The 25434-nt window shown below is 36.3% G+C and overlaps 1 long non-coding RNA gene across 2 annotated transcripts; it reads left to right on the top strand.

The window, feature by feature from the left end:
* On the top strand, nucleotides 1-25434 carry LOC138899619 (uncharacterized). Of its 2 annotated transcripts, none has more exons than XR_011411364.1 (2): nucleotides 1-514; nucleotides 2307-2516. It is a non-coding gene; the product is annotated as an uncharacterized lncRNA (long non-coding RNA). The 2 variants fall into 2 exon arrangements; XR_011411365.1 differs by lacking the exon at nucleotides 2307-2516 and adding an exon at nucleotides 25244-25434 and having other exon boundaries at nucleotides 386-514.

Genomic DNA, 25434 nt, shown 5'->3' with positions numbered 1-25434 from the left:
TTTGTTTTTTCGGAAACTTTTTAGGAAATCCGCTGCAGCTATTCTTCGGGTGCGCACTGGATAACTAGCTCACTGTGCAATAACTCGCAAATCACACAAGAGATATAAACCGCATTAGGCATACCCGGTGCGACAAGCTCTGACTGGGGAAACTACTAGTGAGGAGAATCGATCTCAGGTTTCCCACGTGGGAAACCACTCGCCCAACTAACTCATTCAACCTTGCGGTGTGACTTCACAGTAAGTCTTTTTGAAGGCTTTCTTTTTGTTATTTTTCTCCCTTGTTTAGAACAAGTTGTTCTGACAGTTGCACGAGAAACTATTAAGTTCTATAAATAGGGGAGAAACATTGTTTTCCTTTTTACAGCAAAATATTGAAACTCCAAATAGCTCATCAAAATGTTTTCCAAAACTAACCTTTTTCTTTGCCTTTCTTTGGCTATTTTGCTAATTGTAATATCCTCACAAGCTGATGCAAGGGAGATGTCTAAGGCAGCTGCTCCAATTACCCAAGGTTTATTTACTTCTTCAATCTATTACTACTCCAGTAGTTATTTTCATTTTTAACATTTTGAGTCTGCAAACGGATGTTATAAATGTTTAAATATTCATGTAACATTTTTCTTTGAATTTTGTGATCTTAAATATCTCATAATATCTTATACAGAAGTCTCATTAATGAAAAAATCAGAATTTTGGAATTAAAAAATTATTAAATGTTGGTGGCATTCTTTGCTGAAGCGGATTTAAAAGGAAAGTAAAACACATGATTGAAACGAAGGGAGTAAATATTTACATAAGTATTATTTAACATTTTGCTGAATGTTTAATGGACATTTTGAAACTTTCTGAGACATTCTACATCTAAAATATTTAGTAATCTTAGGATATCGCAACACCACATAAATTTCTTTCTTTGTATCTTTATTGAATTTAGTGATTACCTCTTATAATAGTTTAAACTCTATTGCTAGAACAAGGACACTTCATTTTAATTATGTATATGTCTGCAACATGCATTTTTACATGCGGCCATGATTCTTTCTTCTCGGCCAAACACGTGAAAATATCTTTTCTTTTGGATGGCGGTAAGACCTGAACATTCGAAACCTTGTTTCTGCCAATTGTGTGATCAATAACAATAATAACAAACTCAGTGTCCAAAAGTGGGGTCTGGCAGTGGCGGAGCCACCTTGTTTGACACCCCTTCGCTGAAAAATACACGGTGTAAGTAGCTAATTTTTTTTATATGTATATATACTATGTATTGACTTACCTTAATTTCCTGATATGTTTACTTTTATATATTTTGACACCCCTTAATTAAAATTTTAGCTACGCCACTGGGGTCTGGGAAGAATAATATTTATGTAGATCTTACCCTTATATTGAGAAGGTAGAGAGACTGTTTCTGATAGACCCTCGAATCAAGGAAGGATGAAAAAGTAGTAATACCACCAAGGTAATAAGATAATCGAAGCGAAAGAACCTGTTGGTAGTGAGAAAAAAAACTGAAAATAAGAAAATACTAGACTAACATTAATATTACTAGTAAGGACAAGGGAGATGCATGACTACCTACTAACCTTCTACCCTAATTCTCGACATTCACACACTCTTATCAAGGGTCATGTCCTCGTTAAACTAAAGCAGTCCCATACTCTTCCAATTGTGTGATCATTTTATTTAAAACTTAAGTTATTAGATGAGGAACACGTTCATCCTAATTTATTTATGTCTGCAGTGCTGAGAATTAATACTATCACTGTTAGGACCAAAAATACTTTGATAAAATTTATCATCTTTTACCCAAGACATATCATGTCAAATCATCAAGAACGTAAAACTAGATGCGGAATCGTACATGAATTCATAACTTGTCGTGTTTGCGGTTTGTGGTCTTCCAAACCAAGATGTAAGAATTGCACAAACGACGGCTCACACTTTTCCAATGATGGGATATTAGAAAAGAACCATACGTCTTATTTGGGGACCATAACCCATTTATAGTTGTACATGTTTATGTAATTCTAATTTAGTCCATCATTAAATTAGAAGTTATATCCGGGTATCTACACATAAGACCCCATACTTTAGGAGGTGTCTTATAGATCCATTTAACTTTAAACCTTAACCGATCACTTTTAATTTGGGTTAACCTTTTAACGATAGCAACCGACATATAATTATACTTAATACAAAATATATGTGCAAGTCCATAAACTCTTACAATCACATCTTAGTTTCCTCCTTTATTGGTTAACCTATAACTAATACATTACTCTACATAACCTAATTTGATGCAGCAATGAATTCAAACAACATTACTGATCAAAAGACGGGTGCAGGAATCATCCGTAAGATACCGGGTCGCCGGCAAAGCTTGTAAAATTTGCTCATGTAAATACCAGATTTGCAGCAAATGTCCTAAATGTCATGACTAAAGTTAGGCCTCGAGACTATGTACTTGTGCTGGTGTGAGTTCAGTTTTGAGAATAAAGGGAAAGTTATGAATAGCCTAATATAATTCTATTCACTATGTTTTGTTAGTAATTCTTATTGTTGCAACTTGCAACAAGTCTTTGGGTCAAAATTTACCTCTTGTCTTGTAGTCTTTCAACTGTATGGTACTGTACTGTATTTTTCTTTAGCCACTTGATATCTGAAACCAAATTCGATTAAATCTAATTTGCGTTGCATAGGTTCTACTACAGTTAGACCTCTTTATAATAGCATCTTTATATAATAGTCATTCACTGTAAAAGCCAAGTTTTTCTTGGAACAGATTTTGATGTTATGTTATAATATATGTTTTCTATAACAATACTTCACAATAGCATCCAAAAAATATCTGAACAAATGAGGATGTTATAGGAGGTTTGACTGTACAAGAAAACGGTTTCTATAAAAAGGTTTATCATTTTTAGAGTTGGAGTATTATCACTTTTAGCCCGCGTTAGAAACTATTTATATCCGGTAGCCGAAAGTATAAAATTTATATAATATTTGTACATAACATATATAATATATATATATATATATATATATATATATATATATATATATATATACAAATTTTATACATTTTTCGGCTATTATGTTTACAGCGGCTATACAGTGTCATTTGTTCTTTAAATAGAGTTTGAACCTAAGATTTTTAATTAAATTGAGTATAGAAATAACCTTTATCCATAATATATATACCAGGATCTTGAACATGGTAATCTTATGTATAAGCGATTATATAATAATTACTTGATACCGAAGACATTATAGGAGTTTAATCTGGAAGAGCAATTAGCCCGGTAGAGTGAGAAACTGAAGGAAAGTATGAATTGTTAATCACTTTTGCTAATGGATTAATGCCATATTCAATATTTACAGCAGAGATTACATATATATACACTCTAACATGAGCTAATTATTAGTTTTGCCTAGAACAGTTTAAAGTTTAGTAAGAAGACTATTCCGTAATCATATATTAGCCTATATCATCTGAAGAGCTGATACTATTTCGTTTATCAAGAATTTAGTTATTTAACAAAGATTAGTCGTATATAACCTTTTAAAGAAAATCATATTGTTTTAGAAACCATATTTGACCGGCGATAGTTCCAGGAAGGAGAGAAGGAGAAAACAAGAAAAAGAATCCTAATATAAAAATGAGACTTTTTCATTACCGAGTAAGCTTAGATCCAAAGTATAAGGAATGGTAAAGTTGTTCAATCATGAATAGTACAGGAGCAAATTTAAACGTATTTTTATAATGAATATTGTTAATCAGTAACAATATTCAATATAATGTACAAAAAGTAATATTTGACCTATATAGCTCCACCATTGGGAAAAAGTACAACCAATTTACAAGGAGTTGTTAGTGTATTTAAAAAGGTTTTCAAATGGCTACAATTTTCCAAACCAGAATGAGGCTGCCAAAGATCTAAGAAAATTGTGTATCATTGAGGAATAGAACTATACATCTGCTTCTGATAAAAATGTGTATCATTGAGGAATAGACCCTGTCAAATTTGAGAAAACACAATTTAAACTTAAGTGAGCCGTGGGTATAACAGAAGTGAAGTAATAATACATTGAAACCTATGATATAAAAATAGCTGACAGTCATGTACATCCCATTGTGACTGAATGGCTGTTTCAAAGACGAGCAACAGATGTTATCAAATTGGCTCAGATCAGAAAATATGAGGCAGAAAGACAATAAAAATGGAAAGACAAATCTCATACTCACTTCTAAACAGGAAGCATTGGCAAACCGTAAGTGCCTTCCTCACTGCCTACAAAATGACTAATTTTAGCTATGACTATTACATCATAAGCTCTTCAATGACCGAAAGAATTGCTCTACAAAATCTTTTAAACAAATCTTCGGGCAAAAGTACAGCAAAGTGAACCGAGGGAGTACTTGTTTAGTCTTCTTCTAGTAAATTCATGTCAATTCCAAACAGAATTTTACATTTATATATTCCCGTAATAGAAATATTTTATAGCCACACAAATGTTATGACATATTTAATTAAGGCTATGAGTTTCAAAAACATTATACTCACATAAATATTATGGCATATTTAAGACTACATATTTCAGAAGTCTCCCGTTCTTTCTAAATTTTGTGTTGAGTCAAACTATGACAAACAGATTGAAACAAATGGCGTAAATAACTACAGACAAATAGCCAGTTATCCTAACTCCAATTGAGGATGAGATAGTCAGTTGGGATGAATCAAAAGAGAATGGAAGAAAACTACAACGATTGTGTTTTTACTTTGGGAATTTAAAAGAAATATAACAAATTCTTAGCATAAAATCCAATATTACAGTTGTGGCAGAAAAATATTTATTTTTATAGCACACAGTTCCATTAAATAGGAATATTAATTATTAATCCCTAAACATAAGCAATTTGAATGGAAAGTCAATAATTCTTTGTACAAAAATCATGCCTTTCTTTTCTCTTTATCTATTAGCTTTCCTTCTTTTTCTTCATCTTCTTAATTTTATTTTCTACCGAAACCAATATATTTTCTAAATTTGTTCTATTTATTTTCTTTTTAATTATCTTTCTTAAGTTTTTCTCTTACTTCTTTCTTCCTTTCTTAACATAAAGATCTTATTTCGATAATAAAATATGTTAATATATACAAAACGTATATATAAAAACTATACATTGAATTAACACATATAAAATATACAAAATATTATACATAAAAAATACATCTTCAATTAAGATGACACTTACGCATGTGAAATATACATAAAAACATATCATAAATTAATTAATATGGCATATAAGTATACAAATATTTTATATATATATATATATATATATATATATATATACACACACACACACACACACACACACATCCTGAATTAAAATGGCACTTGACATATAAAATATATTTGAAATATACATTAAAAATAAATCTTAAAATAAGATGTCACTTCACAAATAAATATACAAAAATTATATACATAAAAATACATTTTGAATTAAAGTGATACTTGATATACAAAGTATAAAAGACGTATAAATCAATATATCTTGAATTTAGGTGGCATTCATATATGCAGTATATTTTCAGAAATGGAGTGAAAAAGATGAATGTTGGAAAAGGATAATGGATCATATGGACAAAAAAAATATTTTTCGTGATTAGTGAGTCATCTAACTTATTAAATGTTGAGCTTAATTTTTATAATATGCTAATAATGAAAAACAATGCCCTTTATGGAATAAACAATAAATAATATTATTTTTTTAAATAATAGTTAAAAAGATTCAAGCGTGTAAAAAACTCTTTTTACTTGGCGTAAATCCCAGAAAAGAACAAATGTTTATTATTATTGCAACAAGAGGAAAATAAAAAACTAAAGGTGCTAGTTATGCATGATAAAAGCGGAAAATAAAAAAATTAGCCTCTTCTATACAATGTGTGATTTATTTAAATTATAAAGTTTAATTAAGCCGATGATGAGGTGAACCTAGTAAGCAAAAAGAAAAAACCAAAAATCTCAACTTTGCTTCATCCAACTCCTTCTGTACTCCTCTAACAGGAATCCAAATAGACTGCATAAATAACAATATGTTGGTCTAACAAAAGATCGAAGTCATGTTTTATTGCTAAATTAAAACATGTTCAAATTTATAGTTTATTGCTTCATTTATTGATTAATACACAGTGAGAAAGAGAGTAAAAGAACGAAAGGTGATGCCTTGTCATATTTATCGTTTCATGGTGAGGTTGAGAGTAAAAACACGAAAGGAGATGTCATGCCATTATTATTATTTCATGCTCAGGTTGAGAGTAAAAACATGATGGATGATGCCGTACCATCTTTATTCATAATGTTTATCCTTTTTCATTGGTTCATGATTTATTTACATGTCTTTTGTTGTCGTTCCTGTTGTAGTTATTGTATCTTGTCCCCCCTTTCGCATGTCCCCTCCGAATCATACATATTAAATCTTTATTTGTTACTATGTTGCACATATATCTACGTTTGTACATATTAAATTACGTGAGTTTCCTGTCACAGCCTCGTCACTACCTCGTCGGGGTTAAGCTCCGCACTTACGGAGTATATTGAGTCGATTGTACTCATACTATACTCTGTACTTGTTGTGCAGATTTGGGTACTGGTCCCAGCTGTACGTTAGGCGCATCAGCTCGAATTATCACATTTGGAGACTCGAGGTAATTTGCTTGCGTCCGCATACCTTAAAGCCCCTTCCTCTTTCCTCATTTACTGTTTATTTCATTCGAAACAGTTGTATTTATGTCAGACTCTGTTTGTAGAACCTTTAGTAGCCCTACACTTGTGACTCTACTTCTAGGATTGTACTTAGATATTTTTGGTTATTTTACCTTTTCACAGATCATTCTAGTTTTATTTGAGTTTAAATAAGTTTTAATTACTTGAATTATTTAAAATGGCATACAATTTACTCTAACGTTGGCTTGCCTAGTGAGTGAAATATTATGCGCCACCATAATCCCGAAGGTGGGAATCCCGAGTCGTGACAGAAAATCTATATATGTTTTGTATATATATACATTGTCACACCGCCTTTTTCCCGAAGGCGTATGGGATAGGGGAGTTTTTTCAATTAAAGTGACAATATTCGAAACGGGATTATTTATTTGATCAGAGTCGCCACTTGGAATATTTATGGTGTCCCAAGTCACCGGTTTATTTTAAATCCCAAATCGAGGAAATTTGACTCTATTTATGGTCCGCGAACACAGAAGACCGGGTAAGGAATTCTGTTAACCCGGGAGAAGGTGTGAGGCACTCCCGAGTTTTGTGGTTTTAGCACGGTCGCTTAACTAGTAATAATTGGCCTAATTATCTTATTTAAAACATATTTAAAGCCTATTGTGCATTTTTACCTCTTAACCGCTTTTAATTATTTATGGAATTATTTCTGGAACAAGACACTTGTCATTTTGGCACACGTCGCAAACCGCGCCACATGAAATGCACCCGCAATTTACGACAGGCTTATTTTTATTATTATTTGAAGTTGTGGCCGAGTCACGTGAAACGCACACTCGAATTGGGGTTACGTATCATAACTATGCCACGGGAACCGTACCCATAGTCACGATAATTTATTCATCGCGCCTAAAGCAAACTACGATGTTTGGATATTATTCAATTTTTGCTAAAGTGTGAGATTACAAGTGAGAGTCTAGAATTATGGAGTTATTGGTGGGAAAAAGCATATGCAGTGTTCTATTAAAATACTAGTTATTTTAACGAGCTCATACTATGTCTGCTGTTCTTCTTCAATAAATCTTCCAACGCATGATAAAACTAAAACTGGAGGCTACGTACATGAAGGCTAATTGAAACTATTTGCTAAACATGGAAATATCGACATAGAGGTACGAAGCCTGATTGTGTGTCCAGACATAAATGTAGAGAAGGAGGAACATGTTAGAAGCCTATAATTCCAGGTATTCTATCCACCTAGGTTCCCCAAAGATGAATCATGATCTTAAGGAGGTTTATTGGTGGAACGACATGAAAAAGAATATCGCAGACTTTGTGGCCAAGTGTCTGTATTGTCAGTAAGTGAAAGTCGAGCACCACAAATCCTAGTGTTTTACCATAGAATATACATATCCTTTAGTGGAGATGGTAAATATGGACCTTATAATAGGATTATCTCGCTTATTTGAAAAGCATGGTTTGTATGGGCGAAGGTGTAAATCGCCAATTGGTTGGTTCGAAGTTGGTGAAGTAGAGTTGTTGGGACCAGATTTGGTCAATCAGTCTATGAAGAAAGTCAAGTTGATTTAAGAGCATTTTAAGACAGCTCAGAGTTGCCAAAGGTCTTATTCGAACATGCAACATAGAGACCTATAGTTTCAAGTTGATGATTGGGTGTTCTGAAAGTTTCATCTATGAAAGGTGTTACTCCCTCTGTTTTAATTTATATGAACCTGTTTGGCTGGGCACGGAGTTTAAGAAAAAATAAAGACTTTGGGAATTTGTGGTCCTAAACAAGTCAAAAATGGGCCCAGAGTATTTGTGTGGTTATAAAAGCTTCTCATTAAGGGTACAATATTAAGTTTAAGCTAAATTATTACCAAATTTAGAAAGGGTCATTCTTTTTGGAACGGACCAAAAAGAAAAATAGGTTCACATAAACTGGAACATAGGTAGTATAAGATTTAGGAAGAAAAGAAAGATCAGTCCCTGATACATCAGGCCGTATAGGATCCTACGGAGGATCAAACAAGTAGATTATGAGTTAGAGTTGCCACCGAAAATTTCTAGTTGTACGCCTAGTATCTCCCATGTCATGTTATAACATTCAAACTAGATTCATTATGTGTACTGTCGATTGGTCTCAATTTATTTTTCTCTGTTAAGTTCTGGAAATATTATGTATTTTTTTAGTTCTGATCCTAGATTCAACATGCTTAAAGTCTGAATCTGTTTGAAGTCCTTTTCCTTGTTTGATCTTTGAAGTGATTGGAATGTTAAAATCAAGTATTTGTCTGTTGAATGCAAATGAGCAGCCTAGCATCTGATGAATGTTGTTCTGTTTCTCTAAACAATGTTCAAGTTCTATTGCGTACACTTAATTGATGCAAAAATCTGGTTTCATGTTTTCTTTCAAATAGTGGCCGAACTTAGCAAGTGAGGATAGCTTTGTAGCAAGTTTGCTTATTCTGAACAATGATTTACTTGCTTAAATGAACATCAAGTTGGAATGTGTTGTTTAATTAATATGTTATTACTGTTGTTTGTTGATACAACCAAGTTAATTTACAAGGGTAGACCAAATGACTATCTCCTTGTAAATCAAACATGGCCTTGAAAAAGAAGCACTACACCGTTAGAGATTCGAAAAAGAGAAGAAGTATAGAGTTTATATGTGTGCTAATGAAATGATGTAATTTATGTTATGACTAGCCAATTTGATTATGTAAATGGCTTTTATATCAATATCGACTGTTAATTAATCTTTTGTCCGTAATTATTCAGTGGTTAAGGCTACTGGTCCATTTCAGAGGCCCAGATGTCTGGCCTAGAATTTCGAACTCTGATGTATTTTTGATTGAGTTAATTAATTAGGAAGAGGATTTTCAAATATTTTAATAACTCCCTGCCAGTTTATTTGGCGTGGAATTTCCCAACAATTCAAGGTGTTAATTGAATTCCATTCAATGACTTTATGATCACATCATCTACATAAACCTCAATTTCCTTGTGTATCATGTCATGAAATATAGTAGTCATTGCCCTCATGTAAGTTGCCCCAGCATTCTTTAAACCGAATGGCATTACCCGGTAGCAATACGTCCCCCATGGCGTGATGAATGCTGTCTTTTCTGCGTCTTCCTCGTCCATCAGGATCTGATGATATCCCGCATAACAATCCACGAAAGACCCGATCTCGTGCTTGGCACAATTATCAATCAGAATGTGGATATTCGGCAATGGAAAGTTATCCTTTGGACTTGCCTTGTTGAGATCACGATAATCAACACACACCCTCGTCTTACCATCCTTCTTTGGTACTGGTACCACATTAGCTAACCAAGTGGGATACTGAGTGACCCGAATGACCTTTGCCTCCAGTTGCTTTGTGATTTCTTCTTTAATCTTCACACTCATATCAGTCTTGAACTTTCTTAACTTTTGCTTGACAGGAGGAAATGTCGGGTCGGTTGGCAATTTATGAGCTACCAAATCAGTACTCAAGCCCGGCATGTCGTCATATGACCATGCAAAGACATCTTTGTATGCAAATAGTGTTTTGATTATTTCTTCCTTGATTTGCGGTTCCAGATGCACACTTATCTTGGTTTCTCTAACATTATTTTGATCCCCTAAATTGATTGCTTCGGTTTCATTCAAATTAGGCTTGGGTTTTTCTTCAAAGTGTTTTAGTTCTCTACTGACTTCCTCAAACGCCGCCTCTTCATCGTATTCTGTTTCATCATCACCCTCTACTTCTTGGATCGTTATTTCAGAATTAGATTGGCTTTTAAGATTTGGCTGAAAATTCCTCATGCATGTCATGTCATTGAAACCAGCATAAAAGGAACTGTACATAAAGAAAAGCAAAAACAAAAATGAAACGCTATCAGGATTAATGGAAAAACTGGAAATTGTATTTCATTGAAAATAAAAGGATAGAAGGGTTTGTACATTGAAACAAGCAAAAACTAAGAAAACTCTGGGTTACAACCCTGGAATAACCCAGATGACATAAAGGAAAACAAAGCAAACTACCAAAACTCATTCCGGATGGGGAGAGGAGTAGCTTTCCAATTGCTAAGCTTCACGTTTGGCCCGACAAACTGCACATCGGCATTACTGGAACCTTCCCCAATTTCGACCATATTGACCTCATCAAACAGACTCTGGAACCTCTTGATCAAATCTTCATCAAAGTCGACCACATGTTTTGGGACCACTGACATTGGGCATTTGGCGAACCCTGACTTGACGAAAGACTTGGAGATATGCGGAACAGGTTTAGGGAGTGACCATGCCTTTCCTTTCAAACTTTTAGCCTTTTTCACGTCTTTCCCTGTGAGTGTGAATCCCAAACCAAATGTACCAAAACTTTAACGTGGGCACAACGGGTGCACGATACCTTGCAGAGATGAACCCAGACCTTTGCCCGGCAGAAAACCATTCTTCAACATTTCATTTGCTACCATGACGGACGCGGATGGTATCTTCGGACCTGGAGTGCATTCCCCTTCGGGAATTTTCTCGACAGACACTGTTTCGAACATTTGGTAAACCCAAGGCCCTTTGTTGTCTTCAACTTCAATAAATGGAACGATTGTGTCGTTGTAAGCAGATAAATTCTCATCACCGTGGACAACTATTTCCTGCCTATCCCATTCGAACTTTACCATTTAATGCAGAGAAGATGGGATTGCCTTGGCTGCATGTATCCAGGACCTGCCCAATAGCAGGTTGTAGGAGACAGTCACATCTAGCACTTGGAACTCCATAGTGAACTCAACTGGCCCTATTGACAATTTGAGCATTATATCACTGACAAAATCTTTCCCTCCTCCATCGAAACCTCGAACGCATACATTATTAGTGTGGATCATTTCAGTGCCAATTTTCAACTTTTGCAAAGTGGACAGAGGACAGATATTTGCACCGGAACCGTTATCCACCAGTACCCTTGAGACAACAAAATCCTCGCACTTTACTGTGAGATAAAGAGCTCGATTGTGTTCTGTACCCTCTATAGGAAGTTCATCATCTGAGAAAGTGATCCAGTTTGCCTCAAAAATCTTGTTAGCAATCTTTTCCAAGTGGTTCACCGTGATCTTGTCAGGAACATGGGCCTCATTCAAAATCTTCATCAAGGCTTTGCGGTGTTCATCTGAATGTATCAGCAAAGACAAAAGAGAGATCTGAGCTGGTGTCTTCCTCAACTGTTCTACAATGGAATAGTCTTGCATTTTCATCTTTTTCAGGAATTCCTCGGCCTCTTCCTCGGTGACCGGCTTTTTTACTGGGATGTGACCGTCCTTGAATGGCTTGGATTTCCTTAGTTCTTCTGGGGCAAAACATCTCCCAGAACGAGTTAGTCCTCTGGTTTCATTGATTTCTTCTTCTACTTCTTTCCCTTTGTATGTTATTACCACTTGTTTGTAATTCCATGGGACGACCTTTGTGTCAACCATCACTAACTGGGTTACTGGCTTAATGATAACGGGGGTAACACGAACCCCTTCCACGATTATGACCGGTTTGCCCGGGACCCCTGGCACGATCACGTTTTGCCTTTCCTGGTTCGCTTCAACATCAACCGGAGGCCCTTTCACAACCAATACATAAGACTTCACATTGAGCGTGCTTGGCTTCTCTGACACCCCTTTAATCGTCAAGGATATTGCTTTTGCATAATCTAGAGCTTTGATTGGATTACTCTCGCTAGCCCGGATCATCATGACAGACTTGGAAGAGTTTTTGGGCTCCCCATCCTTATGAACTATCTCGATCATGTGTGTCTCTGTATGGGCCGGTAAAGGATTTTGGTTGATGTTTGGCGCCTCCGGGCTCTGGACCACAATTTGATTTGTATCAATGAGCTCTTGGATCGCCCTCTTCAAATGCCAGCACTTCTCTGTGTCGTGCCCCGGGACATCAGAACAATATGCGCATCTGCGGGAATAGTCAAGGTTCCTTGGAGGCGGGTTTGGTGTTTTGGGCTCAATCGGCCTCAAAACGTCCAACTGCCTCAACCTCTGAAACAAACTGGTATAGGACTCTCCAAGAGGGGTGAAGGTTTCTTTTCGTTGTTGCCTCTCTTTTCTGTAATCTGGCTTCGGTCTAAAACTTGGACCAGTAGGGTTTTGGTATGGTTGTGGGGGTGTATAAAGATTTTGTGGAGTTGGAGCATATGACTGTGCGTGGTGGACATGGTATTGGGGTAGCTCGACAGAATATCGAGGGTCTTGTGGCGGGAGATAGTGCTGAGATGGATTACATGGAGCTTGGGTGTAGGCTTGAGGTTGGGGTCGAGTTTGGTTGTACTGGTGAGGCGGACCCCTTGGGCCACGCCATGATCCAGAGACAAACATAGCGACATCTTCTTTCTTCTTTTTGCCTAACAGGCTTCCGGTGCCACTTTGAATTGCCTGTGTGGTCACTTTTATGGCAGAGTAGCTCATGATCTTGCTTGACTTGAGTCCCTCTTCCACCATTCCTCCCATCTTTACCACATCGTTGAAGGACTTACCTATGGCTGAGATCAAATGGCCAAAGTAAGTGGGCTCTAGGGCTTGAAGAAAGTACTCAACCATCTCATCTTCCTCCATTGGAGGGTAGACTCCTGCAGCTTGTTCTCTCCATCTGAAACCATATTCCCTAAAGCTTTCATTGGGCCTCTTCTCTACCTTGGTCAAAGATAGGCGATCCGGGACAATGTCGATATTGTACTGAAAGTGCCGAGCAAAGGGCTGAGCCAAGTCATCCCATGTGTACCACCTGCTAGTGTCTTGGCGGGTGTACCATTCTAAAGCTGCCCCACTCAGACTCTGACTGAAATATGCCATTAATAATTCATCTTTCCCACCGGCGCCTCTCATATTGCTGCAGAAGCCTCTCAAATGGGCCACGGGATCTCCATGTCCATCGTACGGGTCAAACTTGGGCATCTTGAACCCAGCGGGCAGTTGAACATCCAGAAATAAGCATAAATCCTTGTAAGCCACACTTACTTGGATTCCTATCCCTTGCATGTTCTTCAAAGATTGCTCTAGGCTCTTCACTTTCCTGAATATCTCGTCCTGCTCAACATTCCTGGATGGTTTCTCAGTTTCGACAAGAGGTTCAAAGCGAGGGGCATGGGAATAAGGATCCGCGACTTTGAAAGTTGGTTCGGGAACATAATATTGGGTATCTGGAGCTTGGAATGCGGGTTCACTAGAAGATCTGTGAAGGGTAGCTCACGGAGGGGCTACAAAAATAGGAGCGGATGTTGGAGCAGGGTATGCAGTTGTTTTGGCTGGTAGAGAATGAAAGGTTTGGGACGAGGTGCCAGGGTAGTGGCGATAAGGGGTAAAGCCTGGTGCGTGCTGAGGGGAAAGATCAATGGTAATGGGATCTTGGGCTTGTGACAATAGTGGGATGAAAGCGGGATTTTCTGGGTAGTTAGCGGGGAATGAAGGTGGAGGATGCCCCATGACCCAGGCTTGATACATTTCTGCCATTTGGTGCTTCAACCTGTAGACCTCCTCTTTCAATTCAGACTCCGATTCTACAATCTCCCATGGCGGGTCGACAACACCCGTGTCCAATTCTTTGCTAGTCATGACTGCCTTGCACTTTGATCTTGTGTTATAAGGGTGACTTGCCAGGATGCCAACAAACTAACCACCTAAAACAAAACCTATCTATGCGCACACAAAAACTTGGTCAGTTTTAAAAGCAATTTACAGATAGTTAATCGCACATTGGGTATGTAATGCACCTGAGCAGTTAACGTTCCTAGATGCTTTGCGATGGCTCGTATGTTTCATCCCGACTTTTCCAAATTCTCCAAATCCTGACTTTTCCCTTTCACCTCCTGCTATGTTTCGCTCTTTTAATTCTTATTCTTTCCTCTTTTCTTTTTTAGTTTGGCCCCTCTTTTCTTTCTTCCTCTCCCTTCTTTTTCTCTCTTTCTTTTAAGAATATGATCGAATCCTATGAGGATTGCCTACGTATCATGATGCCACATGAATCAGATCATTACGTAGTTCAGAGCAATAGACGCGAAATAATTTATTTCATTAATAAAAGACAATCTTTTTGGATTTTCTATTACAAGGACTAAAGTAGAGATGACTGCAAAAGGAAAATCTACAGACTCAAAATAAAGTAATAGACAACCTTGACAAAGACGAACAAGACTCAGAGAAAGTAAAACACAGACTACTAAAGGAAATCAAAAATACATAAGAGCCTCCACTGGTACTCCGGAGGCTTGCGGGACTTCAGCCGGTCTCCGCACAGGCCTGCGGGCAATATCTTCTTGAAGGCGGTCTAGGTCAACCATCTCTTGTCGGACGAATGTCATTACAGAAGCAAAAAACATAGACTTGGTCATGTCTTCACATTCATGGCATTTCATTACAACATAATCAGCTATCTCTTTAATCCTCATTCTGATGACACCCTTTTCTTGAAGCAAACGTCCAATCTGCTGGGCCCGAGCCTCCAACACTTGTGCATCTGCGTTGTTTTGGTCTTGTAACTGCTGCATGCTTTCTTGTAATTGATAAATCAATGCGTAGCAATGCTCTCTTTATGCCTTGAAATCCTTTGTTTGCTTGACCATTTCATTCTCAAGGGTAACCATCCTTTTCTGTAAAATTACTGCTTCTTTGTCATATTTCTGCTTCAACTGGTGGACTAATCTAGCTTGTTCCTCCGCACCTTTGGCCAACTTTGCTTGAGCATTTAACAAGTCTCTTTCGGCCTTTGTCAAGTCAAAACCGTAATCATGCACTTTTCGCCTGAGGTTGGTTATAATTTTCTCATCTCTCTCACTTCTTACTGGTGTCTCGGCGGCTATTTTCATTCTCTGAATTTGGACTTGAAGGGCTTCATTTTCCTTGGTCAACCTCTTCTTTTCCCCTTCATCTTCAGCTGCCTGCAAACTACTATCAAATTTGATTTTTTCGATTTGCTCTTCTAGCTTGCTTATGGTGGTCCGGTACTCCCTTTCTTTAGCTAACCAAGCCCACTGCTCCTGCAATGCGTCAACAAATTCTTGGATATGAGGTCTTTTAGTTGGTCGTTCAGATTCACCATTCATCGCGAATCTCTTTCCATACCAGGCAACATAACTAGGTAATACTTCACCCCTAGACAAATCATGTACTCGGGTGTTTGCCCCCAAATACTGGCACTCGCTCCAAATTTGGCGAACCGCTTCTTCGGGAAATTGGGCATCCGAGCAGATTTAGACCACATAAGTGCTAAGATCTTCATCTCTAGGAACTGTCTGGCATCTGCCAAGCTGTCTTAAAACCCGGTACAGAGCATAGGGTTGGATGCTTCGGAGACCCATTAGCAAGAAGTAGGGACCAGTGGCGGGCATATAAACAATCTCATCAACGGGAAGCCAACCCAATGTCCACTCTATCTGATCTGCGGTCGTAGATCGAAGGCAGGTAATCCAATCTTTGATCCCTTTCGGCATTTCTAATCCTGTTACTCGCGTACCAAACTCTTCAATGCAGTTTTTCCCCGTAGACCCATAGTTCATGTATCGGGGACGACGACAAAGGTGTTCGATCATCCACATTTGCAACAGTAGGTTGCATCCCTCGAAAAAACTGACTCCAGCCTTACAGAATGTGAGGGCTCGAAATATATCTGATACGATCATGGGTGCGAGAGTACTCTTGGCCTGAGTAGTTAGAACGTGGACAACCCCGGCTACCCGTAAATCAATATGCCCATCTTCCCTTGGAAACACTAAAAGGCCTATAAACGCCACCATGAAGGCAAAACATCTATGGGTCTCCCATTTTGATCGGTTTCCTTTATTGCAGAGTCCATTTTTCGGGTCTTCGAATCCCCTTAAATGCCCGTATCGCTGATATAGAAAATGAAAAGTGGAAGTTCCTCCTGCTAGACTTCCAGTCTTGATTTGTCTGCTTATCTTTAGTAAGTCCAGAAACTTGTGGGGAGTAACAGTCCTTGGAGATACCGGGTACTTGTGTCTCAATCCCTCTGTGCTCCCAGTATAACCCGCCATTTCTTCCAAAGTAGGCGTAAGCTCAAAATCTGAGAAGTGCAAAACATTATGAGCGGGGTCCCAGAATGCCACTAATGCCTCTATCAGGTCCCTTCTAGGTTGAATTTTCAATAGTCCAGTGAGCGCCCCTAGGTATTGGTTGACCATATCTCGTCCTTGTTTTCCCAAATCCTCCCACCACATGTGGAGTGCCAGTGGAATCTGATCCATAACCTTCACAGGTAAGTTCTGAACGGTGCTCATTCTGCACATTTTAAATTAGGGTGACTAGATTAAAATTTTGTACAAAACTGACCATGAAAAGATTACTATCATTATAATTTTTTGAAAAATATAACCGAAAACAAATCACGGCCACTTTTGCAAATACGACCTTTCAACACTTTAGAGGAGAAGATTTTAGGGCTGTGTTTGCGAAGTGGTCAAATTGTTTTTTAAAAAAAATAAAAAAATAAAAAAAATAAAGACTTGTAAAAAGAAAGAAAATATTTTTGGTATATGATTATTCTGTTTTTTTTTTTAATTTTTGAAAAAGCAAGACTTCTAAAGAAAAATAAATATTTTTTTTGAATTTTGATTTTATATTTTTTTTTTTCCGGAATTTCGAAAGAAAAACTTCTAAAAAAAGGAAAAGGGAAATATTTTTGGATTTATGGACTTTTATTTTGAATTTATGAAAGAAACACTTCTAAAGAATCTTGAATTTTCTTTTCAATTTTCGAAAGAAGAATGAAAATATTTTTGGATTTTAATTTCATTTGTTTTCTTTTTCTAATGAAAGACTCCTACAAATAAAATATATATTTGTTTTGGTTTAAAATTATTTTTTAATCTTTTATTTGTTTGGGATTTTCTAAAAAACAAAACTCCAAAAAGAAGGAATTAAAGGAAATACTTTTGAATTTTTTTAAAAATGGTGTCTCAAAGAAAGACTTTCTAAACAAGAAAATAAAGGAAAATATTTTAGATTTTTGAAAATTGGGGGCCGGAACCGATGAGGTTTGCCTACGTATCTCACACCCGGTGAGAATCAGACCCGCGTAGTTCAGTCATTTTGATGCACAGAAAAATATGATTTGTTTTGGAATGATTCTCTCTTTGTTTTTGAAATTTCGATAGAGTAACGGGATTTTTGAATATCGGAATTATCAAAACCAGGTGTTTTTCTATCTTACCTCACTCTTGGTTTTTCTCTTCTTCTCTTTTTTTTTTGGATTTTTTTTCCTTAGTCAGGAAGCCGGTCAACATACAAGCCGAGCAAATTAATGCACAAGTAGCACGTAAAGAATACATCAGGATGGTCCTTTAATTTTGAGTACACCTGTCCTAGACGGACCCAACCCCTGTGTTGAGTCCCCTAAGTCAAATGCACGTGATGCAAGCAAACGTACCTACTAGGGATCCGGCATGAGGCTATATTATTCTAAGTTTAAATCCTGGGTGTATTGTTCTAGACCTGGCTTACCCGAGCGGACAACTCGAGCCGAGGGGGGCAACGTACCGGTAACCAAAAGGCCATCCGGCTTTGTAACTGATCCGATCCTCGTTCTAAATTAGGATATGACACTAACAGAAAAGAAGTCACGCCAGCGTGCACTTCCCAGAAGATTTAGAAGACTCAGAGAGGAGAATGGTTTCGTGACAGTTTATATACAGTCCAAACAATATCAAAGCAGTAAAAATAGGCATTTAGCACATTAGGCTCAAACACGTAAAAAATCAGGATAATAAGTAAAAGCCAAGTATAGCAGTCATCTAAGCTCGAATTCTGAACCCTGAACCAGAGATTCTGGGTTTCCTCCCTAGCAGAGTCGCCAGAGCTGTCACACCGCCTTTTTCCCGAAGGCGTATGGGATAGGGGAGTTTTTCCAATTAAAGTGACAATATTCGAAACGGGATTATTTATTTGATCAGAGTCGCCACTTGGAATATTTATGGTGTCCCAAGTCACCGGTTTATTTTAAATCCCAAATCGAGGAAATTTGACTCTATTTATGGTCCGCGAACACAGAAGACCGGGTAAGGAATTCTGTTAACCCGGGAGAAGGTGTGAGGCACTCCCGAGTTTTGTGGTTTTAGCACGGTCGCTTAACTAGTAATAATTGGCCTAATTATCTGATTTAAAATATATTTAAAGCCTATTGTGCATTTTTACCTTTTAACCGCTTTTAATTATTTATGTAATTATTTCTGGAACAAGTCACGATGTCGTACACTTGTCGTTTTGGCACACGTCGCAAACCGCGCCACATGAAATGCACCCGCAATTTATGACAGGCTTATTTTTATTATTATTTGAAGTTGTGGCCGAGTCACGTGAAACGCACACTCGAATTGGGGTTACGTATCATAACTATGCCACGGGAACCGTACCCATAGTCACGATAATTTATTAATCGCGCCTAAAGCAAACTACGATGTTTGGATATTATTCAATTTTTGCTAAAGTGTGAGATTACAAGTGAGAGTCTAGAATTATGGAGTTATTGGTGGGAAAAAGCATATGCAGTGTTCTATTAAAATACTAGTTATTTTAACGAGCTTATACTATGTCTGTTGTTCTTCTTCAATAAATCTTCCAACGCATGATAAAACTAAAACTGGAGGCTACGTACATGAAGGCTAATTGAAACTATTTGCTAAACATGGAAATATCGACATAGTTGAATGGAATTCAATTAACACCTTGAATTGTTGGGAAATTCCACGCCAAATAAACTGGCAGGGAGTTATTAAAATATTTGAAAATCCTCTTCCTAATTAATTAACTCAATCAAAAATACATCAGAGTTCGAAATTCTAGGCCAGACATCTGGGCCTCTGAAATGGACCAGTAGCCTTAACCACTGAATAATTACGGACAAATGATTAATTAACAGTCCATATTGATATAAAAGCCATTTACATAATCAAATTGGCTAGTCATAATATAAATTACATCATTTCATTAGCACAAATATAAACTCTATACTTCTTCTCTTTTTTCGAATCTCTAACGGTGTAGTGCTTCTTTCTCAAGGCCATGTTTGATTTACAAGGAGATAGTCATTTGGGCTACCCTTGTAAATTAACTTGGTTGTATCAACAAACAACAGTAACAACATATAAATTAAACAACACATTCCAACTTGAAGTTCATTTAAGCAAGTAAATCATTGTTCAGAATAAGCAAACTTGCTACAAAGCTATCCTCACTTGCTAAGTTCGGCCACTATTTGAAAGAAAACATGAAACCAGATTTTTGCATCAATTAAGTGTACGCAATAGAACTTGAACATTTTTTTAGAGAAACAGAACAACATTCATCAGATGCTAGGCTGCTCATTTGCATTCAACAGACCAATACTTGATTTTAACATTCCAATCACTTCAAAGATCAAACAAGGAAAAGGACTTCAAACAGATTCAGACTTTAAGCATGTTGAATTTAGGATCAGAACTAAAAAATACATAATATTTCCAGAACTTAACAGAGAAAAATAAATTGAGACCAATCGACAGTACACATAATGAATCTATGAAATGGGAAAGAATCAGCTCATAAACAAATTAAAATTTTCATTCGAGATTCAAACAAGCTGAAAACTACTAAAAGTATTGCAAGAGGATAATTTAACAAATCCAGCTTTATTTATGGTTTAAATAAAGCTAAACAAAGTGGCTAAACGTACCTATGAACAGCAGAACAACGACTAAGAGAAATTCACACTTCAAAAAAGGCAGCCTCTCGAGCAGCAGCCAACTCAACAACTTCTCAGTCAAAGTCCAATTTTCAACTCAAAATCCAGATTGAAAAGAAGAGACGGAATATGTGTTTGTTTTTTATATATTTAGACAGTAATCAAAATAAAATCAACAGACGAACACTGAACGTTTTTTTTTTTTGTATTTTTTGTTCTGAAACTAAACCAGAAAATCGAAAAAAAAATGAAGATGAGCCACTGAAAAGAAAAAGAATGTTTTTTAGAACCCTAGCTTTCCTTTACGATTTTTTTTTCTCTGAAATTTTTGTTCCAAAAAAAAAAAATCGACCTCTAAGAAATCCCTTAACCTCCCTATATATACCCAAACCAGAAATTTTCATACCTATTTTCTTCAACTTGTGCCCTAAAATTCCTCTTTCCTTCCGAAAAATCTACGAGAATCCGATTCTCTTTCTTGTGAACCAAATCGGACAAATGGAGGTCTAGGATCTTGAATCTCTCAGATCCTACGACCACCATTCATCCGAGATTGTTCTCAATACAAAATGCGCGTGAAGCCTAAGGGAGAGAAGAATCTTGTCTGTCAGAGGTCGTTACGGGACGGGTGACGTGGAGGAGGGAGGGTGAAGTAACCACGTGCGTGAGTTGGAGGGAGGGTGAACTCGCTTGAGTTCAAGCGAGTTCGGTCGACGGAGGGAGAGAAAAGGGGTGGGCGCCGCTTGGTTAGGAATTAGGTTTAGGGTTCTGGGAGGGGAGACGCATAATAGGCTTTTTGTATGGGGGGTGAGAGTGGACTGTGTCCGTTGGATGGCGATGGATTGAATGGTCGAGATCGATTCGTCCAAAACGACGTCGTTCGCACTTAGTTGTGAGACTGGACCGGGTGAGGGGTTGGGCTTGGCGGAATTCAGGTGAGTGTTTGGGCCAAATTGTTTTGGCCCAGATTTAAACCCAAACCGAATTTCCTTCTCTTTTTCTTTTTCCTTGATTTTAAATAAAATTAATTAATCAAAAACCTAAATTAAGTGTTAAATCAATCTAATTTGTAGGAATAAACCTAGTTATCTATTTTACCATTAATTAATTTAGACTAATGAAGGAAGAATTACTTAATTTGCGATTAAAAGTTAAAAATACAAAAATGACCCATATTTTGTGATTTTCTGTTTAATAATGCAATTAACTTATGTAATTAAATCCTAAATGCAACTAAACCTAAAGTGTTATGCATGAAATACTTTTAGACATTTTGGTATTTTTCTTATGATTTTTAGAATGTTAAATATGCAAATAAATGCAAGAAACAATTAATCGAAAATCCCTACAAATTCTGTAAAACCTAAAACAATTAAGAAAAAAAAATCTATTTGTGAATTTTGTAGGAATATTTTAGTCGGGCAAAAATCCCGTGCTCACATACATTATATATATTACATACAAAAATTATACAAATTTAATATATTTTTCGGCTACCAAATGTAAATAGTTAAAAGTGATAATATCCCAATATTGTGCTAACTACTGTACCTGTAATTTTCGCCTTTATGGGTATTGTTGTGTCTAACGCTGGGCCTTTAGATTATACTCCTTCAATTTCAATTTATGTGAACTTATTTGACTGCACATGATGTTTAAGAAAAATAAAATTGAATTTGTGGTGTAAAATGAGGCACATATATTTTATCTCACTATAAATTATTATATTTAAAGGTAAATTATTTTTCCAATATGAAAACATATCATTCTTTTTTATACCGATTAAAAAGAAAACACATTTAAGTAAATTAAAGTCGAGGAGTATATGACAGTCCATTTTCGAATTTAGTCAAATTTCAACAGGGACACTAAATATCGAGCGAAAAACCTTTTTAAATAAAAAATACTAGCCTCTATTCATTTTCCACTTGTTACATTTTTAGTTTGTGTTTTGTTTTGTTTTGTCCTTGCTGTTGCAACTTGCAATAAAGTCTAGGTCGACATATCTTGTCTTGTAGTCTATTAATCTTGTAGTACTGTATTGACTTTTATTTGTTTAATAAGCACAAATTAAGTAATATTAAAGTGTCCAATAAGTGCAAGCCTATTCGTTGAAATGTCAAAAGCCGTTCATGTAAATTTGTTTTACTGTGCACGGAGTTTAAGAAAAAATAAAAACTTTTTGAAATTGTGATCCTAAACAATTCAAAAAGGGCCCAGAGTATTTGTGTGGTTATAAAAGGTTCTCATTAATGGTAGAATTATAAGTTTAAGTAAAATTGTTTACAAATTTAGAAAAATATCATTCTTTTTGGAATAGACCAAAAAGAAAATAGGTTCACGTAAACTGGAACTGAGGAAGTAATGATATGCAATAAATAAATAAATAAATAAATAAAGTTTAAAATATTATACTTGAGTCGAGACACATAAATAAATAAATAAATAAATAAATAAAGTTTCTTTCACTATCCATCTTATCCTTTCATCGATAGAAGTTAGCAATAGCATTATTCTCATATTAGCCGAATTATGGTTGTTTGTCTCCATATATGGTCATAGACTCTCGAGATAATTCATATTTCAAGACTAGCTACTTTCTAGAGCTGAATTAAGTTTAACATTTATTTCTTCGTTTGAGCGTGCGGGGTTGTTAAGCAGGGGCTGAGAAAGAGCATTAGTCGCGGGTTCGAACGAACTAGGATTAAACCTTGCGTTTGTATTAGTAAATACATAAAATTTGTATAAATATTAAATTATAAATCTAATAACTAAGATAAACTATGAGTTCGTGATAAATTGAGAATCTATAAACTTCAAATCATAACTCCGTCTCCAACGTTAAGGTGTCCCACATTTGTTGAGGGATGAGTTGTTATATGGTCTTGGGCAAGGGTTGGTGTCACTCGGCCACCAATTATCTACATTTGGCCCATTGTTTCCCGTTAAAACAATTCTCCCCAAGTTGATCTATTTGTCAAGTGGCCATGTGACGACCTTGTTTTTGTTTTTTTCTAGAAAATTCCTAGGAAACCCGCAGCAGTAGTAAACTCGCAGCCGCTACCTTTCGGGTGCGCACGGGATAACTAGCTCATTATGCAATTGCTCGCAAATTATACATGAGATATAAACCGCATTACATACGTCCGGACTCTGACTGAAAAGACTGCTGATGAGGAAAATCGATCGCAGATCTCTTACATGGAAATCACTCACCCAACAAATCAATCAACCTTGGCTGGCGTGACTTCACAGTAGGTCTTTGTGAAGTGTTTCTTTTTGTCATTATTCTTCCTTGTTTAGAACAAGTTGTTCTGACAGTTGCACGAGACATTATTAAGTTCTATAAATAGGGGAGAAACATTGTTTTCCTTTTTACAGTAAAAAACTGAAACTCCAAATAGCTCATCAAAATGTTTTCCAAAACTAACCTTTTTCTTTGCCTTTCTTTGGCTATTTTGCTAATTGTAATATCCTCACAAGCTGATGCAAGGCAGATATCTAAGGCGGCTGCTCCAATTACCCAAGGTTTATTTACTTCTTCAATCTATTACTACTCCAGTAGTTATTTTCATTTTTGACATTTTGAGTCTGCAAACGAATGCTATAAATGTTTAAATATTCATGTAACATATTTCTTTGAATTTTATGATCTTAAATATGTCATAATATCTTATACAGAAGTCTTATTAATGAAAAAAATCGGAATTTCGGAATTAAAAAGTTATTAAATGTTGGTGGCATTCTTTGTTGAAGCGGATTTAAAAGGAAAGTAAAACACATGATAGAAACGAAGGGAGTATATGTTTACATAAGTATTATTTAACATTTTACTGAAAGTTTAATGGACATTTTGAAACTTTCTGAGACATTCTACATCTAAAATATTTAGTAATCTTAGGATATCACAACACCGCAGAAGTTTCTTCTTTTTATCTTTATTGAATTTGGTGATTACCTCGTTTAAATTCTATTGCTAGAGTAAGGACATTCAATTTAATTATTTTTATGTCTGCAACATGCATTCTTACATGCGGCCATGATTCTTTCTTCTTGGCCAAACACGTGAAAATATCTTTACTTTTGGATGGCGTTAAGATTTGAATATTCGAAACCTTGTTTTGGCCAATTGTGTGATCAATAACAATAACAACAAACTTAGAATAATTTCACAAGTGGGGTATCGAAAGAATAATGTTTATGCAAATCTTACCCTTGTCTTGAGAAGCTAGATAGACTGTTTCCGATAAACCCTCGACTCAAGAAAGGATGAAAAGGCAGTAGAAATTAAATAAGCAGTAATACCAGCAAGATAATAAAATAATCGAAGCAAAAGAATCAGTATGTAGTGAGAAAAATCTGAAAATAAGAAAATACAAAACTAACGCTTATATTACTAGTAAGGACAAGGGAGATGCACGGCTACCTACTAACCTTCTATCCTAATTCTCGACCTTCACGCCCTCCTATCAAGGGTCATGTCCTTACTATTTAGGATAGAAGTTAGTGGGACAAGACAGATGCACGACTACCTACTAATTTTCTATCCTAATTCTCGAACTCCACGCCCTTCTATCAAGGGTCATGTCCTCGGTAAGCTGAAGCAACGCAATATCCTGTCAATTGTGTGATCATTTTATTTAAAACTTAAGCTATTAGAGGAGGAACCTAAATTCATCCTAATTTATTTATGTATGCAGCACTGAGAATTAATATGGTTACAAATTAATTTACTCCTTTATTGGTTAACCTATAACTAATACATTACTCTACATAACCTAATTTGAGGCAGCAATGAATTCAAACAACATTACTAATCAGAAGACGGGTGCCGGAATCATCCGTAAGATACCGGGTTGGATACGAAAAGGTGCAAAACCAGGAGGCAAAGTCGCCGGCAAAGCTTGTAAAATTTGCTCATGTAAATACCAGATTTGCAGCAAATGTCCTAAATGTCATGACTAAAGTTAGGCCTTGAGACTA

This window comes from Nicotiana tomentosiformis, chromosome 9 (genome assembly GCF_000390325.3).
Source record: "Nicotiana tomentosiformis chromosome 9, ASM39032v3, whole genome shotgun sequence".
In the NCBI taxonomy this organism is placed as follows: Eukaryota; Viridiplantae; Streptophyta; class Magnoliopsida; order Solanales; family Solanaceae; genus Nicotiana; species Nicotiana tomentosiformis.
The sequence above is the reverse complement of the archived record's forward strand: the minus strand, read 5'-3'. Positions and strand labels throughout refer to the sequence as shown.